Source organism: Hibiscus syriacus, unplaced genomic scaffold (genome assembly GCF_006381635.1).
Source record: "Hibiscus syriacus cultivar Baekdansim isolate YM2019G1 unplaced genomic scaffold, ASM638163v2 tig00005459_pilon, whole genome shotgun sequence".
NCBI classification, from domain to species: domain Eukaryota; kingdom Viridiplantae; phylum Streptophyta; class Magnoliopsida; order Malvales; family Malvaceae; genus Hibiscus; species Hibiscus syriacus.
Window position 1 is genome coordinate 1221427 of NW_024062058.1, and position 6639 is coordinate 1228065.

General features: G+C 37.7%; 1 pseudogene; it reads left to right on the plus strand.

Annotated features, from left to right (window-relative positions):
• The first annotated feature begins 1037 nt into the window (after nt 1-1037).
• Nucleotides 1038-3999, plus strand: LOC120199390 (annotated as a pseudogene).
• Nucleotides 4000-6639: the final 2640 nt, after the last annotated feature.

The following is a 6639-nucleotide window of genomic DNA, read 5'->3' on the forward strand; positions in this document are numbered from 1 at the left end:
GCAACCCGAACCGAATTTAACCAAAAACCATATCAAAGTTATGATTCAGGACTTATGATCGCGTGGTCATAAGTAGGTATTTAGTTTTATTGGAATCATTGATGTGGATCGTGTTAGTAAGATTGAAGACATGAAGGATGAGTTATAGTGCAACGAGTTTTTAACTGTAAGATGATTAATTCTCAATCGATCCAACGATGCTTAAACATATATTTGGGTTTGTGTTAAGGGAATTATTATGTATTGGCTCAATTTTAATTGGTAATTAAATATTTTTTAGTGTTACTCTAGTGATTGAATGTTACTTGATAATTAAGTTTATTTAATAGATAAATATTATATTCGATAAGAAGTCTAATGAATGAGATTCATCGGTGACCAAATATTTCAGGTTACAAATAAAAGTAGATTTTAACATTTAGAATTATGAAACTAAAATTATGATTAAGTTATAGTCCTTATAAGATCTTTGTTGAGATATATTTGAATGTTGACGAATTTATTCTGGGGTCAGGAGGTAGTATTTAATTATATTAGATATTTGATTTTTTATATATATAAATTTTATATTTTTAGTAAATTATGTTTTGTGTAAATAGACAATCGGACCAAACCATGTTTATTTCATCTCTCTCTCTCTCTATATATATATACATGGTTTATCTATATTTTTTTCTATGTACACAGGTTTCTAATACTTTGCATTACATCAAGAAACGAGAATTTTGTTATCTTTCTTTAAGGCTCCTCCACTCCATAGCCTTTCTTTTTCAATTTGTTGAGCTCGAGAAGTGAAGTATACGTTTGCTGTTCTCATCCATTAGCAAATTTATTATTGCTGTCAGTCCAGCTGAACCTGTCAATGGCCTTGAATTTTTTGTTTATTAATATAATCCCATTGCTAGAGCCTTGAGGAAAGGCTAAACAAGGCAAATTCTAAAACCTTTGGGATGGAAAACTGGGATTTCTTTCTCAGTCCTTAGCAATCAGCTCCTTCATCTTCTTTTGATTTTGATCATTCTGAATATTTTTGCTTTTGGAGAAGAAACAAAGGCGCATTCTCCTTTTTTTCCCCCTTTTTATACTCATTTATTTATGACAGTAATTTAATTTGTTAGTGTTTAATGTTACAGGATTTTTACATTGTTTACTTGGGAGATAGTCCAGTGAGCAAGCAATCTGCAGTTCAAAAACACATAAGCCTTCTTTCCTCCGTCAAAGGAAGGTAAATTCACATTGCAATTTGATTTGATTAATTACTCAAAACCTAAAGCTTTCAAAATTGTTTTGAGTAGTGAAAATGGGGCCAAAGAGTCCATTGTTCATAGCTACACTAAGAGCTTCAATGCCTTCGCTGCCAAGCTATCCAAAGATGAAGCTGAAATGTTAAAGGGTACTTAAAATTCTTCTCTATTGGTTCATTTGATTTCCACTTTTTCAAACGGTGAAATTTGCTTAAACTGCTTTTGAAATGTTTAGGCCTAGAAGAAGTGGCGTCTGTGTTTCCGAATCGGTATCGCAAGCTGCACACGACAAAATCATGGGACTTCATTGGACTACCTTCAACAGCTAGAAGAAATTTGAAGTTGGAGAGAAATATAGTTGTGGGTCTACTTGATACAGGTTGACAAAAAACCCTTCTTATCTCTGTTAATCACCGTGTTGTCTTAAAGCAATCTTCAAAGTACACTGTTCTTCCAGGCATTACTCCACAGTCCGAGAGCTTTAAAGACGATGGATTCGGTCCGCCACCCTCGAAATGGAAAGGAACATGCAGTCGTTTTGCGAATTTCTCAGGCTGCAACAAGTAAAAACCACCCACTTTTGGATTTAACTGATTTAATGTTTGATTGGTAATGTTTAGGTTTTTAGCCCATGGTTAAATGTTTGTTGTTCATTTTGTTTGACCACCTTGATTGGGGTTCTAAAGCAAGATATAGGAGCTAAATACTACAAGCTCGATGGCAACTCCGACCCTGCCGACATTTTATCGCCTATCGACGTTGATGGCCATGGAACACATACTCATCAACACTAGCGGGTAACCTGGTTCAAGATGCAGATCTTTACGGGCTAGCCAAAGGCACGGCTCGTGGTGCAGTGCCATCAGCTAGGATAGCAACGTACAAAGTGTGCTGGGCCAGCTCAGGGTGTGCCGATATGGATATTCTTGCTGCATTGGATGATGCTACTAGCGATGGAGTGACATAATATCGGTATCGATCGGTGGGCGACTCAGGATTTTGTGACGGATTCTATATCAGTAGTGCATTTCATGCCTTGAAGAAGGGATTATTACTGTGACTTCTGCTGGGAATGAAGGTCCGAGCTTGAGTTCGGTTTCTAACTATTCCCCATGGCTTCTTACCGTGGCAGCCAGTGGGATCAACCGGAAGTTCATGAGCACAGTCAAGTTGGGTAACGGAAAAAGTTTTCCGGTGAGTTTGATAATCAGTTACATGTATGCTCTTAAATTGTTACCATATACAGTCTTGAAACGCATACGCATGAGCAGGGAATTGGGATTAATACATTTGAATTGAAGGGAAAATTGTACCCTATTGTCAGCGGGGCCGATGTTGCGATGAACTCCGAAAGCAAGGAAATGCAAGGTTCTGTTTCGACAACACATTGGATCCTGCAAGGTGAAAGGAAGGCTAGTTTATTGCACGCTAGGTCAATGGGGTGTTGATTCTGTTGTCAAAGGAATCGGAGGAATTGGCACTGTTGTTGAAAGCGAGCAATACCTCGACACTGCTCAAATTTTCATGGCACCGGCGACATGGTGAACTCAACTGTCGGAGAAACTACAAATTATACATTCTACAAGGTATTGGATTATGTTGTTGCATGATTCCCCGTTGATAATGATAAATGCTGAAACCATTCACAAAATTTCGCAGCTCGCCTTCAGCAGTGGTATATAAGTCTGAGGAAGTAAAAGTTCCTGCCCATTTGTTGCTCATTTTCATTTTCATCTCGGGGTCCAAATCCGGCCTCACGGCATGTTCTCAAGGTGTGTAAGTTTTGTATTCTGTCTTTAACCAGAGAAATTTTCTGTTTTCTGCCAATCGTTGAGTATTCGAGACCTAAAACCGATACTCTTTCATACCCTGGCACAGCCTGATATACAGCCCCTGGCGTCGACATCTTGGCAGCTTATACTCTTACAAAGTCACTCACAGGGCTCAAAGGAGACACTCAACATTCAAGTTCACTCTCATGTCCGGCACTTCCATGGCCTGCCCACATTTGCAGGTGTTGCAGCCTACGTAAAATCATTTCACCTACTTGGACACCAGCCGCGATCAAATCCGCAATCATGACCACTGGTAAAGACGTAATCATTCTTAATATGCTTAGTATATTCACAAATTCATTGTTAACATCCTTTACACTTACCTGCAACATACTAATAATCTACACAGCAAAACCGATGAGCCGGAGGGAACAAAGATGCCGAGTTCGCCTATGGTGCTGGTCAACTGAATCCTGCAAGAGCAATAAACCCAGGCCTAGTCTATGACATTGATGAGATGTCTTATGTACAATTCCTATGCCATGAAGGCTACAGTGGATCATCTAGCACATTTAGTTGGCACAAAATCCATAAACTGCTCCTCGATCCTTCCTGGATTCGGCTACGATGCTCTCAACTACCCATCGATGCAGCTCACATGAAAAGCCAACAAAAACCGTAGTGTTTCCGGAGAAGAGTCACCAATGTAGGTCCTCCATCTGTGTACAATGCTACCATTAAGGCCGCTAAAGGGGTGCAAATCATGGTTAGCGACGAGTCTCCTCTTCACTCGTCCGTCGCAGAAGCGGAGTTTTAAGGTTGTGGTGAGAGCGAATCCCACGACGAGCAGTAAAATTACAGTTCTATCAGCTTCGCTGTATGGAAAAGCGATCGTCACACTGTGAGAAGTCCTATTGTTGTTTACAACCTCCCAGACTAAAATAAATAATCTTTGTACGTGAAAAAAATAAGGGAGTATAGTTAATGGTTTGCACACTTGTAAAATAAATAATTGCTTCCACTTAAAATGAATAAATTTGGCTTCGGTAGTGGAAAACCCTTCATAACATTACTGTCATGGCAACAGCTAATGCATGTCAATTGTGAAAATATAATGTTCAAAGAATTTAATTTTTGTAAAATAAATTGTGCTCATGTGACGTTATCGACAACACAATAGAATGCTAAATGTTTCAATCAACTCAAACGATGTCGAGTGATACTATATTTGTCCCGAGTGACCGCCAAGCGGAAAAAAGGGGACATACAAGTCATAAAGAAGCATTCAGGCCTTGCTGTCCTCTTCGGAGTTTCTCAAGTTCTGCTTCAGCTTCTGATAACTGTTGCTTTAACATCGATATTCGTCGCTCAAGTTCTTCAACTGTTCCTCTTTTGCAGGATGGTTTATATGGTGAAAGAAAATGACGCGAAAAATGCTTTCAGAGGTTCAACCCCAGTAACCTGATATAAACAATGTTACCACACCATTGACAATTGATTGCAAATCTCAAACTTTTGGAAATCAACAATTGATGGTAGCATTTTATTAAGCAACAATTGTAATGGCAAAGGAAGGAAAAATGATAGATATAGTATGAAATTATGCGTACCTTCATCATCGAAAATTACTTGGTTAATAATAATATTGTGCGTATCAATCCCAAACTTGGCGAGTTCCTGAACCAGTCTCTCTGTTTCGTAGAGAGAGAGGAACTCCGGAATGCAACCAGACAACACGTCATGTCCTGCCAAAATGAAACTTTGTTATACGAAAAGCATGGGCACCTTGTGAAAGTTTGATTGATATAGAAAAAAGCCATGGTATAAAAAAAGTCATGCTAAATTAGAAGGAACAAGGCTTAGTTTAAGCTTATGAAACATGACGATCATGAATTTCTCATAGGGTTCGCGTAGTATAAACGTTGATTTGTCATCGATTGATTTTTGATTGGTCAATATTTCATGGAGGTTAGGTTGTCGGAGGGAAGACAGGTCGTGTGGAGCTTTATCGACAGCAAAAGTCGGCGGTTGACGTGGGTTTAAGGGTTGAAATGAAGATTTTCAAAGTTTTGAGTTTATTTCAAAATTGGTGTTTTCTTTTTATATATATATTGTATCATAACGGTCATGAAATGATAATCATATCCAACGAGCAGCTGATTATCAATAACGTTGTAAATTAGTTTGAATCTAGAATGTGAATAAAAAGTTATCACATCATTCATTTAGTAAAATTCTCTTTAGAGAATTCGATTTCGAACAATACTGTTTGTAAGATGTATACTTTGTCAATAATTAAAAATTATTTTTGAATAAATATTATCTTATAATTACTTTGATTATTAAAAAAACTCGTAACCCTGAAAAAATCAAATCGAAATCAAATGGCAGCTTTTTAGGCCCAAATAATACTATATACGATGATATCATAGCAAATAATGAAATTTAATTTGGAACTACCCTGAACTTGAAGCCAAGAGATTGGTGTTCAGCTATACATAGTGATTGCTTAATCTGAGTAACTTTTCGTCCTCTCCTTGAATGTCAGTCATCAGATGAAGCTGAAGACACGACTTGGTCATCTTATTCCACTCATTTTCGACTCGAAAGAATATCCATTGAAACCTTCTGAGCATCTCTAAGGTGGTGACCATAAATACAGTCGAGTAGTTGTGTCGAAGATAATACCTATCGTCGCTCATATATAAGATCGGAACAATAACTCGGTTTGTTGAACATGAAAATTCTGGTAAAGACAATAAGAAATAGTAAAAGAACATCAGTATGCATACATAATAGAATGTTCGAATATAGTAAAAAAAAAAACTACGGCTGTGCCATCTCGAACAGTATGTGTTCTGAAAATGTACTGAAGCCTGTAACACTTATATGTGTCCCGAGTCGTTTCGATCGAACGAATTTATAATGAGCCTAAAATAAGATGCAAGAAATGCCAAATTGCCCTCTGAAACAGAAGCTACGTAGTGTTTAATTCGCGAGGAGAAAGGAGAGGGTACATTTCTAAGGTCCCAATCATGATTACTTCGCAGTAAAACTAGTAAAGTGAGTTAACAAGACTTGACAAAGCCAAAGGCGACGGTAACGTATGTCCATATCGGGTAAGACCTGATACTTAAGGGCTGAAAGAAAAATCACAGGGACTGCTGTCGAATATTTAAAAGCTGAATCACATGCAAATTGGGTTTAAAAGATAGAAGAGTAATTAGCCGTACAATATTGCATTATCTGATCAATGAGGTAAAACAAGTAAGAACTAGCAAAATAAAGCACCGACGAAGTTGAGGGTCACAAACTATAAGAAATCTCTTTGGGCATAATCTTACTAGTTCATAGTTCCATGTCCATGGCAACAAAATATAATTGGTAAGAAATATAAGCATCAGGATCTAGATGTATGTATTATTACCATTAAGAAGAGTTGTCTTCTCCTTCGTGTCCATGTACTGCGCAAACCCTGCATTAACCTCCAAATATAAGGAATAACAGAACTAGAGGAATTGCAGTTGAGTCAGCTTCAAGCCATGCATGTTGCTACCTACATGCCAATGAAACCTCATTAATCATCTAAGATATGATACAAAAGTTTAGGCGTTCAAACT